General features: G+C 40.5%; 1 protein-coding gene across 1 annotated transcript in view; it reads left to right on the top strand.

Moving 5' to 3' along the window:
- Positions 1 to 261: 261 nt before the first annotated feature.
- Positions 262 to 11,505, top strand: part of RGS17 (regulator of G protein signaling 17) — a gene marked incomplete at its 3' end in the record, with an annotated part of 70,389 nt that continues 59,145 nt past the window's right edge. Inside the window, exon 1 of the mRNA XM_081315105.1 lies at positions 262 to 373. The remainder of the gene's footprint in view (positions 374 to 11,505) is intronic.

Raw genomic sequence — 11,505 nt, 5'->3', positions numbered from 1 at the left:
TCCGGGGGGGAAAGAAGAAGCCGAGGGAGGGGGGGGCGGAATGAGTCACGCTTGAACGAAGCAGGGAAACTCCAGCTCCTCCGCCGAGGCCAGCGCTATTAAAAAGCGCATGCGCGCCCGGAGCCTCTGCTCCCCACCCTCCCTTCCTCGCTTGCCCCTCTCCCTCCTTTCCTCCCTCCCTCCTTCCTTCCCTCCCTCCCTCCCTCCCTCCCTCTCTCTCTCTCTCTCTTTCTCTCTCTCTCTCTCTCTGTCTTTCCCTGCCGGCTGGGTGCTGAAGTTGGGCGGATGGCAGCAAACCAGCTCCGCTAGGGACCAGCTGCACCAGCCTTTTCCCCGGGACCGTTCAGTGCCAAGCACACACCACCAGGCGGGGGTGGGTAAGATGGACCGTTCTTTTCTCTCTCCTTTCAACCCTCCGCCTTGGACAAATCGCTGGCACCAAAATGTCTGCTTTATAGACCGGTGCCTATAGAGATAGACCTCGATCTCGACCAGGCGAACCGGGAGGGAGGCGAAAGGCAGGGAGGAAGGGGTTGCCTGCCTGTCTGCGCGGAGCGCCGAAGGGAGAAACTGGTGGGGCTGGCGGCGGCCAGAGGTGCGCGTCTGGATTTCTTGGGTGCCTCGGTGTGTGTATGTGTGTGTGTGTGAGAGAGAGAAAAAGAGAGAGGGAGTGCGCGCGCACGCGCGAGTGTGTTCTCTCTCTCTCTCTCTCTCTCTCTCTCTCTCTCTCTCTCTCTCTCTCTCTCTCTCTCTCTCTCTCTCTGTGTGTGTGTGTGTGTGTCTGTGGTGGGGAAATGTTGTTTCTCTCCAGTGATGCAGAAAGGGCTGGGAGGGAAGGAGAATAGGGAGAGGCTCGGCGTGGTGGCTTCCCTGGACCTGCCCTCCTCACGCTGCCGGCGGGAAGATGCTGAGGGGTTGGAGCGAAGGGTTTGAACCTGGCCGAGGCAAGAAGGCAGAAGAGACGGGGAAACGTTGGAGGCGCTTAAAAGAGGACCTTAGGAAAGGAAAGGTTGGGAGAAAGAAAGGTGAGAAGGCAGGGGAGAGGAGGAAGCTTAAGCGTCCTTTGGAGATATAAAAAGAGACATTCCCCCCCTTTCTTACCAGGAGATAATACAATGCTGGAACTTGCTTTGCCTTCCCCAGTCTCTTTGGAATATCTATAGAATCCTCTCCTCTCCTCTCCCACTTTCTTCCTCCATTCTCCTTTCAACCACTCTCTATAAGGAATTGGCATTCCTTTCGTAAACTATTTCTACAAACATCATAGCATTGATAAGAAGGAAAGGAAAAGAAATGGATTCTAGAGTAGCAGCCTTGATGTGAAGAGGATACCTGCACCCACAGATAACACATACATGCGCACACACACACTTGTGACTGAGGTGGTGGGGTGCAGAGCTTTTCCTAGTGTCAACCAAAAAATACATTTCCTGCTCTTTCCAGTTCACTGAGTTTCTTCTGCTTGGCTGCGACCTATTTAGCTCCTTCTTCCCAACTGCTCTTCTGAGAACGCATGAAATTGGAGGAAAGACTTGGGTCCACTTAGGGACCCAGAGATATCACTATCACACACACACACCTGGACCTAGTGTGTGTGTGTGGGGGGGGAATAGTAGCTTCTATAGAGATAGACAACCAACAGGATGCTTGTTTCTGATTAGGCAAGAGCAACAGAAGGGATCTAGCTAGATTGAGTCAAAATCTGCCACCGCCCTTTCCACCCATTGGAAATGGCATCTGAAATTTCGGCTACTTCACAGATTGTTTTAGCAGATTGTTGCTGACCACCCTGCTGGTATCGGAATGCAAAGAAAGGGAGAAAGGGCCTGATCTTCGATGGGTAGCTTTTGCCTTTCAGAATCTCCATCTTTCCTTCCAAAGTCAGCAAAGTCTGATGAATCAACACACTCTATTCTATTTGTAACTATCTACTCTGCTCCTGTTATTCCTTCTGTAGTTTCAGATTGCTATAATCTGCAGCAGGTTTAGACAGACGGGTGGCTCAAAATATTTTCTTTCAAACTTGACTTTTAGGAAATGGAATCAAAAGCTACTACATGGGCCTTTTGTGTATAGTTTCATTATAATCGGTTGTGTTACAGATCGTTCAAGTGTTGCAGTTATGGTACTATTTTAAATGCATACATTAGGGATCATATTCAGACTAATATGGGTGTGTTTCCCCCCAAAAGTCTTCAATTACAATATATTTGTGCATCACAGAATCTTACTTTCTAATAATGATTCTTGTTATTCTAGTTTTCATAGAGGCACATATACTCAGGGTAGCCCCTAGCAAGTCTCCAACCTGTTCTGAATTTGTTCATTTATTTTAATAGATATTCCTATAAAAACAGAAAGCATTTGAGCCTTCATTCATCATAGATTGGTTATAGTTTGATTTGGTTAATTTAATCTTATCTGTGGTATTCATTAATTTGTGGACTTTTACCAGGATGTTTTTTCTTTTGTTTTTTTCATATGAATCTTTTCTTATTCTTGTGGTAGTTTTGGCACTCAACATGAAGCTCAGCATTGGGTGTTGCAGCACCGTCATCAAGGATGGGTCAGTGTTGATACCCCAGTTTTGGTGTGGTTTTTGGTTTCTACTTTCTGTTTCCATAGCAGTCAGGTTTTTACAGGGTAGGGTTGTTAGCCCTAACCCTAACCCTCCTCCTTTATCTGGGCTTGGGACCAGCAACGGCAGCTTCTGAGTAAGTTACTCGGTCCATCCAGTGGCCACCTCAGGCAGAGTTATTTTCTCTTATTGAGAGTCCTTAGGGATTCAGCAGTCTATAAATGTAAATAATCACCGTAATAATATTCTACCATGTGTTCTGGTAGATAGTTTACTCAGAAATAGTAACTTGGAATTTATTGGGAAATTAATATCAATGTGGTTATTTCATTTCATTTTGTGTTGTCTGAAATTTGCCTTCTGCTTCCTGTCTTCCTTCTCTTGCATATTTATTCAAATGAGCCACACAGAGTTATTTCCAGATGGATGTCCAAAGGATTGCAATTTTAGGTTGGAGTTAGAAAAATAGATTCCTTTGTAATCCTTTTAGGAAAAAAAACAGATTAGCTAAGATTAAACATTCATGGAAGGGTTCTCAAACAAATTGTGTTTTATATGAGCGAAAAGTATGAATACATTTCAGTGGGTGATAGAATTTGATCAGTGTATGATCAGAAATGTTCTATTCATGAGTTCGAGATAGCAAAGCTTCACACAACTGTTCCTCAATTTGGCAGTCTTTTCAGCTTGACTCATTCTCAAGATCTTCCTAGGTTCCACATTTTGTGTTTCTCATACCTGTGTGATGTGTCACTTTTAACTACTTAGGAAATTTTGTTGAAAGGTAGTAGGTAAAATATTTATTAAAGAAAATGAAGCTATGTGAAGCATGTGGAAGTTCTCACATTGTCCCTTATGAATCAGACCTGTTTATGATACACATAGATGACACTCAACAGTGTCGAAAAGGCAAATGTTACATCTGAAACACCAATCAGTTAGATCCCTGACAAAGTTAGGTTTTGCCTAATTGATACTTTAACCCATTCCACTTTTTGCTAAAAGTCGTAGAATCTCCTGAGTTATAATTTCATGAGGTTTACTATAGAAGTGTCATCATTTTCCTTGTAATTCCCATCTCAAAAATGAGAAGTATAGTGGCAGAACATAATGCTTCTTTTAAACATAGACAATGCACAAAGGGAAGCATTAGACATAAAAATATTAGCTTTCTCTGCCTTGCTCAATACATTTGCTCTTAGTTGGAAAAATCCAATACTTTCATTTAATTCCCAATCAGGCCGTTGACTGGGACTCTTAAATTTAAGAGATTATAAGCAAGTAGCTATTGACCCTTTGTACTAATACTCTTCCTAGGATAGATTCTACTTTGAGTGTAATCAATAAAGAGAGCTTTTAACTAAGCACTGCTACCTACAAAGGAGACAAATGGACTTGTAGACAATTCTTGGTACTGTTCTAGGAATATGAGTGTATTTGAACAAACAGGATACAAGGGGATCCTAGATAGCAATAGCAATAACAGACTTATATTCCACTTCACAGAGCTTTACAGCCTTCTCTAAGCGGTTTACAGAGTCAACATATTGCCTCCAACAGTCTGGGTCCTCATTTTACTGACCTTGGAAGGATGAAAAGCTGAGTCAGTGAGGATTGAACCCCTGGCAGTCAACAGAATTAGCTGGCTATATTGCATTCTAACCACTGTGCCACCATGGTTCCTAGGATAATATCTCCCATACAACAACAGAAAAAAACATTGATCTTTGGCTTTTCACAGTCATTTTCACAGTCTGCATTTTTGATTGGAGTATTCTAAACCAATAACTCCCAACCTGTATTGTAGAAACTAGAGACAATTCATGAAAATATTGCAAGTGGCCCCTGTAAGGATACAGAGTGTAATTTTATTTTAAAAAACTAAATGGCCAAAATGTCAGAAAATTGCCAAATCTTTTGAGAGGTTGAAGCATTTTGCAAAATTTCAGGTAGGAAAGCTGACATATTTTGAGATCTCATGATATTTCAAGCCTTAAAAAAATAATATGGAGTCTATGGACACTGCTGAGAAGGGTCATTGTGCTATGGTGTCAATAAGCATTATAGTGCAGATTTTTGGGTTATGCCAGAGGTCTTCAAACTTGGCTCTTTTATGACTTGTGGACTTCAACACCTAGAATTCCTCAGCCAGACATACTTGCTGAGGAATTCTGGGGGTTGAAGTCCACAAGTCATAAACGGCCAAGTTTGAAGACCAAGTCACAAGTCCACAAGCACTCCTTCCATTTTTCCCACTTAACGTGTGAGGTAGGTTAGGCTGAAAGAGGATGACCAAGTGGGTTTGTGTAGCTGAGGTGAACTAAACCACAATCCTAATCCTTACCCATGACACTACAGTGGTTTTCTTTCACTCCTTCTGTGGGAGGAATTTCTACTGCATAATTATGCTATATAATTACATAATTCTGCTATACAAGTGTTCTCCCTAAAAGAGATTAGGAAGGCAGAGCATTAGTGTACTTGAAACATTATGTATAAAATAGAGAAGTTGAAGATGAAATATACATGTGCATGATTTCCTCATAGGATGTCATGTTTTCTCTGAAAAAAAAGTGTTCTTATTTTCTGTTGGGGCATTGGCCAGCAGATTCTCAGTCCAGAAACTTCTTTAAACTGGGTGTAGGAAATGTTTTTTTTAAAACTCAACAGGCAAATGGACTATAGGAAATTATTGCAGTGTTTTTTTTTAAACTCAACAGGCAAATGGACTATAGGAAATTATTGCAGCCCATTTCTTAAAGGTGCAGTAACAAACATCACATCTGTCTTTTTTCAGTTCTGAAGTGTATCTATTTTTTGACACTATTATCAGTGCAGAGTAGGTAGTTACTAATACTTGACTCTTGGTGAAGCTCAGTCTTTACAGTTGACTCATATCATAGTCTTTACACTTGTTAGGTAATCATATAAACTCATCTTTCCAAGACCATTGCCCACCACAATGGACAAATGTAGCAGTTCCTCTTGAGACTTGGATAATAGTGGGGAAAATTGAGTCTCACATCTGATGTTTTCTAAGGATTCTGCTGGACTCTCAGATGTAGCCATAGCAGCAGCCAAATCTCTTCTTGAATAACTTGTTTCTTCCTAGATGAGTTCTATTTGGGATAAATAGGATTCATGATTCATATCTTTGAGATTTACTATCACTGGACACCCTGACTGGGCTGCCTATCTTTTTGTCTTCAAGTGCTCATTATCATCTTGATTATGGCCTCCACCTAGTTCTTTCCCAATTTCACATTACTTTAGTGATGACATGCCCCATGTAGCTCACCTCATTGATGATGAACCGTGTTTTGTCTTTGTTGAAACACCCATTGCCAGAGGACTCTCCATCACCTTCTTTAAAAGGTCATCATGCTCTGCTTTGTAGAAGCAGCAGTTATCAAATAGATCATCTTCAATATTTTCAAAACATTCATGGTTCTTTTCTTAGAATATTTCACTGGTTGATTTGATGACAAAAGATAATGTAATTAAACTGTGCTGCCCCAATGGAGAGCTCAGTGTGCACAGCTATGTTCATGTTGCATCTAGGGATATTTATTAAAAATAACCTTTCTCATCTGAGATGGTGAAAATGGGGGGTGGGTTTGGCTCCTCTGATATTCTTTTCTGCTGGTATGGGGAACTTTTCTTCTTTGAATGCTTTGTTGCAATCTTTTGGAGCTAGATACATCCAAGAATCACATACTGTTTATCCGTGCTAGACACCTTGTCACTCCATACACTTTTATGTTTTTTTCCATGATAGCAGAAGGAATTTTCCTGTATACATTTCTGTATTACATCTGTGGTTGTAATATTTTCCTGGAAAGCAACCAAGTCTTGCACCTGAATTAAATCCTCTTTGTATTCTGGCTTTGGGGTGTCCTATGTGTATCATGTGTATGAGAGCCATGACAATGTGAATCATGCTGGTTAAGTAGCAGTGGCTGATTGTCAGTAATTGGGAGGAATCTGAGGTCAGTGTCTTTTGACTTCACATGAGATGTCGCAAAGGCAGATAGCAGTGCTTTGATAACCCACCCGTAGTTGCTCAGCAGCCCCCTGTAGCATGATGTTTGCCTTGGAACCAATGAAGTTTTGAGGCTGATCTCCAATTTTGTCTGCATACTATACCTCACTTCACAATGAACAGTTTAGAGAGTTTATATTGTCATTGACCATAACCTGAGTATATTCTTGGTTCAGGTTAAGATCTTTGTACTGCACATTGGGTGAAATGATTTAAACCTTTACACTTCCAGCGCGAAACATTATTAGCTAAGCAAATTCTAGGTTGATGCATTTGTTCACAACGATGTGTGATTTGACTTGTTGCTAGCAGAATATCCTATTCATTTGATAGTTGTCTTAGCAGAAGGATTGACTTTACCCACGTGATAGATAATCCCTTGACATACCTTTCAGCTGAGTCCAAGTTAATGGCATCGGCTCTGCAGATATGCCTGTGAACTTGGGACAATGGCATCCTCAGGTCAGAAGAGAGGGTGACAGACAGGTCAGTCTTAATTAAGACAGCATTGCTCAGTTGTGATGTGAGCATGTCTCTTTTGTTGAAGGCATGTCCAAAATGAGCAGAATTTGCAGTTGATAGTGTGACACTTTCATTGTTTTGAGAAACGCAGCAGGAGCCTGAGGATGGAATTCCCATAATAAAATTTTATAGGAGCCATTGTTTCTAGTTGAATCTGTATCTTTCCCATACTATCAAGCTATCTTATGCCTGTTTAGCAGAATCTAGGCTTTGTTGAATGATAGCAGTGATGCATACATTAAGATTCTGGACATTTCTAATGAATCATCCAAGCATCTTGTCTGTGCCACGCAGGCAACATCAATAAGAACAGTGGGAAAAGACATTGCTAAGATTTGCAGTTTCTAATTTTGTTTACACTTTGCCAAAAAGTAAGTTAAGCCTCTTCAGGTTGAACAAATTTCCTGGTACCTTCATGAAGGGACCAAGTAGTTTCCTTGGCAGCAGTACAAAAGTGTTTGCCTTTGGTTATTTTACAACTCTGATGTTTTCCAAAACAGGGGTCCTCAACCTTGGCAACTTTAAGACGTGTGGACTTCAACTCAAATTCCTTCAGCTTTGCTGGCTGAGGAATTCTGGGAGTTGAAGTCCACACGTCTTAAAGTTGCCAAGGTTGGAGACCCCTGTCCTAAAGGTAAGCTTTCTCAGCCCAGACAGAATTGGTCGGGTTCTATTACACCAGCACAAACATTTGTGCTAAATGCTGAATTCAACATTTCAGTCTTTTTTTTTAATAAGAAGAGCATTTTTATCTGTTGCTACTCATTAACATAGGGACGTGGTGGCTCAGTGGGTTAGGACGCTGAGCTTGTCGATCAGAAGGTTGGCAGTTTGGCGGGTCGAATCCCGAGTGCCGCGTAGCAGAGTGAGCGCCTGTTACTCGTCCCAGCTTCTGCCAACCTAGCAGTTCGAAAGCACGTCAAAATGCAAGTAGAAAAATAGGGACCACTACGGTGGGAAGGTAACAGCGTTCCGTGCGCCTTTGGCGTCTAGTCATGCCGGCCACATGACCACGGAGACGTCCTCGGACAAGCGCTGGCTCTTCAGCTTTGAAACGGAGATGAGCACCGGCCCCTAGAGTCGGAAATGACTAGCACACATGTGCGGGGGAACCTTTACCTTTACCTTTACTCATTAACATAGGGGAAATCACACAAAGCATCCCAAATAAATACAAAAAGGATGCAGGTTGGAGAAATTTGCTTTTACTGAAATGGCACCAAAGTTCAAGTTGCAAATGTTTTTTGATATATTATGGAAATCATAAAAGAAAAATACATTTTTAAATGCAATTGTCTGGTTCCATGGACCTGTCATTGTCCAAATAATGATCAGCAGTACGAAATTGCAGCTGCACCTTCTGTGGAGTACATTAGCCTCCTTTTTCCACTTTTCTCAATTCCTAGGAGAAAAATAGTGCACACTTACCTGCCTTTTCTTGTTATGTTTGACTTAAAGCAGGCCTTTCCAGGTTGTGACCTGCCGAGCTAAGGATATTGCACTTAGATTTGGTTTACTTCTTCTTTTTGCTATCTACTTGAGTTAAATGGTAAAAACAGGAGGTTGTCAAGAACAAAAAGCTAGTAACAAGGATGGCTTTTTTGACCTGAACTTGAAAACCATTAATATTTTCTAGGAAGTGGAACAGAAGCGTGTTTACAAGTCTATATGACAATTAGCAGCTCCTGGTCAGGATACATACTCTTTCTCAGAATCAATGTCAGTGGCTGAAGGACTTAATGAGAAGGATGCTACTGCAACCATGTCCTGTTTGTAAGTTTCCCTCTGTCACTGGTTGGCCTTTATGGGAAAGAGACTAATGGAATAAATAGGCCTTGCCCGGGCTTTTTATATTTTTACAGCTAATTAAATGGAAAATGTTATTTTTTTTTCTTTTCTTTTTCAATCGTCATGCATTGTGCTACAAAGACATTCGGATGTCCCGAATCACAGTTTAGAAATGGTCCTCTAACAGCTATTAGAGGACACATTCTCGCGATGCAGCCTTTGTCTCCTTTCAGCCCACTCTTAATTATTAGCTCTATCCAATTTTAAAACACTGTCTTTCCCAACACAATTCTGGGTGTGCCTACAATCTTCAAAATCTTTGGCTACCTACCAATTTCTGTTGAAAGGCTAATGTGAGCGTGGACATGCCTCTTCCATTCTGGCTATTAGCAAAGTCATTCTCGCTACATCCATGATCTTTTGGGTTTGGATTGCACGATAAAATATCACCTACCCTTTAGGCTGCAAAGTTCTGTTCAGGTATTATGTGGGCTTCTTATATACTTGTATGTTCTGGAAAATTGTCGGAGCTGATATTAAAACACAGGTTCAGTGGTTAAAAAGGGATTGTTTTAAAAGATCAAGCTATTTACTCTAAGAAATTGATTTTTTAAAAAAAAATCATAGCAATATGGTCTTGCAATATATATTGTTTTTTTTAATTTTTTATTTTTATTGAAAAGTTTTACAGTACATTTTTAAATACAAAACCCCTCCCATCCCCCTCCCCTCTCCCCAAACCTCCCCAACTCTCCCCTCCCCTCCCCCCCCCCGACTTCCCAGAGCTAAATACAGGGTATAAAAATACGAACAAACATAATCTAAAATATGCAAACAACAATAAAATATTAAATTCTGTCGCACTTTAACTCTTAATAAAATAACTACAAGCTAGTTATACATCATATAAATCCACTACTTATTCAAATGCTAAGTGAAACTTTTTAGTCCCATATTTATTCTGGATATAATCAATCCATCTTCTCCACTCCACAATATATCTCTGTTGCGATTGGTCTTTCAAATACGCTGAAATCTTTGCCATTTCCGCCAAATTGGAAACTTTTAAAGTCCATTCTTCTATAGTCGGCAGTTCTTCCTTCTTCCAATATTGCGCTACTAAAAGTCTCGTTGTCATAATTAAATTCAACATCAGCTTAGTGTCCACAACAGTAGTATCTGTGATAATACCCAATAAAAACAGTTGCGGACAAAACTTTATCCTTTTCTTGAATATTTTTTGCATATTCCACCAAATTTTAATCCAAAAAGCTTTAACCCTTTTACAAGTCCACCATATATGAAAATACGTTGCATCCTCACAACCACACCTCCAACATTTGGGCTGGCAGTTCGGATACATACTTGCTAATTTTTTAGGATCTAAGTGCCACCTATAAAACATTTTATAAAAGTTCTCTCTTAAGTTTTGGGCCTGTGTAAATTTTACATTTCTCACCCAGATCTTTTCCCAAGTATCCATTGTAATAACTTCTTGACAATTCTGAGCCCACTTTATCATACAATCTTTAACAAGTTCCGTCTCTGAATCAATTGCTATCAATGCAAGATATATCCTTTTTATATGTGCTTGACCTTGATCTCTAATTTGCTTTACCAAATTTTCATCAATCATTGAAAAACCAGTTTTCTGGTCCTCTTTCTACCTAGCCTGTAATTGCCCATACTGAAACCAGGTTTGTACAATCTTTTCTTCTTTTAAAATATTATATGACTTTAATTGCCATATATATTGTTTTTAATCATTCCTCTTTCATTCCTCTTTTTTTGCTGTATTTTCTCTTGGAATTATATAATAATGGGCTGGAAACCTGCACTTCGAAGTTCTTAATATGGTTCACCAGAGTGTTACATTTTTCAGGGTCTTTATGCATTTATTCGGATGTATCAATGCTCAGATCCATATCACAAAGGAGAATATACAAATCATCTCCTCCCGGGGAACATATGTCATAGCTTTTCTATTGTTTCCCTTAGCCGAATATGTTGCATAACTTAGTCTGGCCTTCCTAAACTGGACTACTTAGTTCTAGCAAGTATTCGGCTGCCAATCCAATTGCTTTTATATGTAGCATACAGTAGATAAAGGCAGCATCTTGCTGAGGCAACCAAATGATGGCCTGGTTTAACTCAGAAATTACAAACCCAAGTTATGATGCTATCCTTAAAACAACCTTCTGCACCTTTCAATGGGAAATCCAAAACCTCAGCCATAAAGTGACAGAATAACAGAGTTGGAAGGGTCCTTGGAGGTCTTCTAGTCCAACCCCCTGCTTAAGCAGGAAACCCTGTACCAGGGGTAGGCAACCTTGGCTCTTTTATGACTCATGGACTTCAACTCCCAGAATTCCTGAGCCAGCCATGCTGGTTGTCTGGTTTCTTCTTTAAAATCTCCATTGTTGGAACACCCACAGTTCTGGAGGCAAGTTGTTCCATAGATTAATTGTTCTGTCAGGAAATTTCTCCTTAGTTCTAGGTTGGTTCTCTCCTTGATTAATCTCCATCCATTGCTTCTACGCTGGGACAGATTTTCCTTAACATCAGCCTAAGATAT

This window comes from Vipera berus, assembly GCF_964194415.1.
Source record: "Vipera berus genome assembly, chromosome: 1".
NCBI lineage: Eukaryota > Metazoa > Chordata > Lepidosauria > Squamata > Viperidae > Vipera > Vipera berus.
Note: the sequence above shows the minus strand (reverse complement) of the source record. Positions and strands in the feature narration are given on the sequence as shown.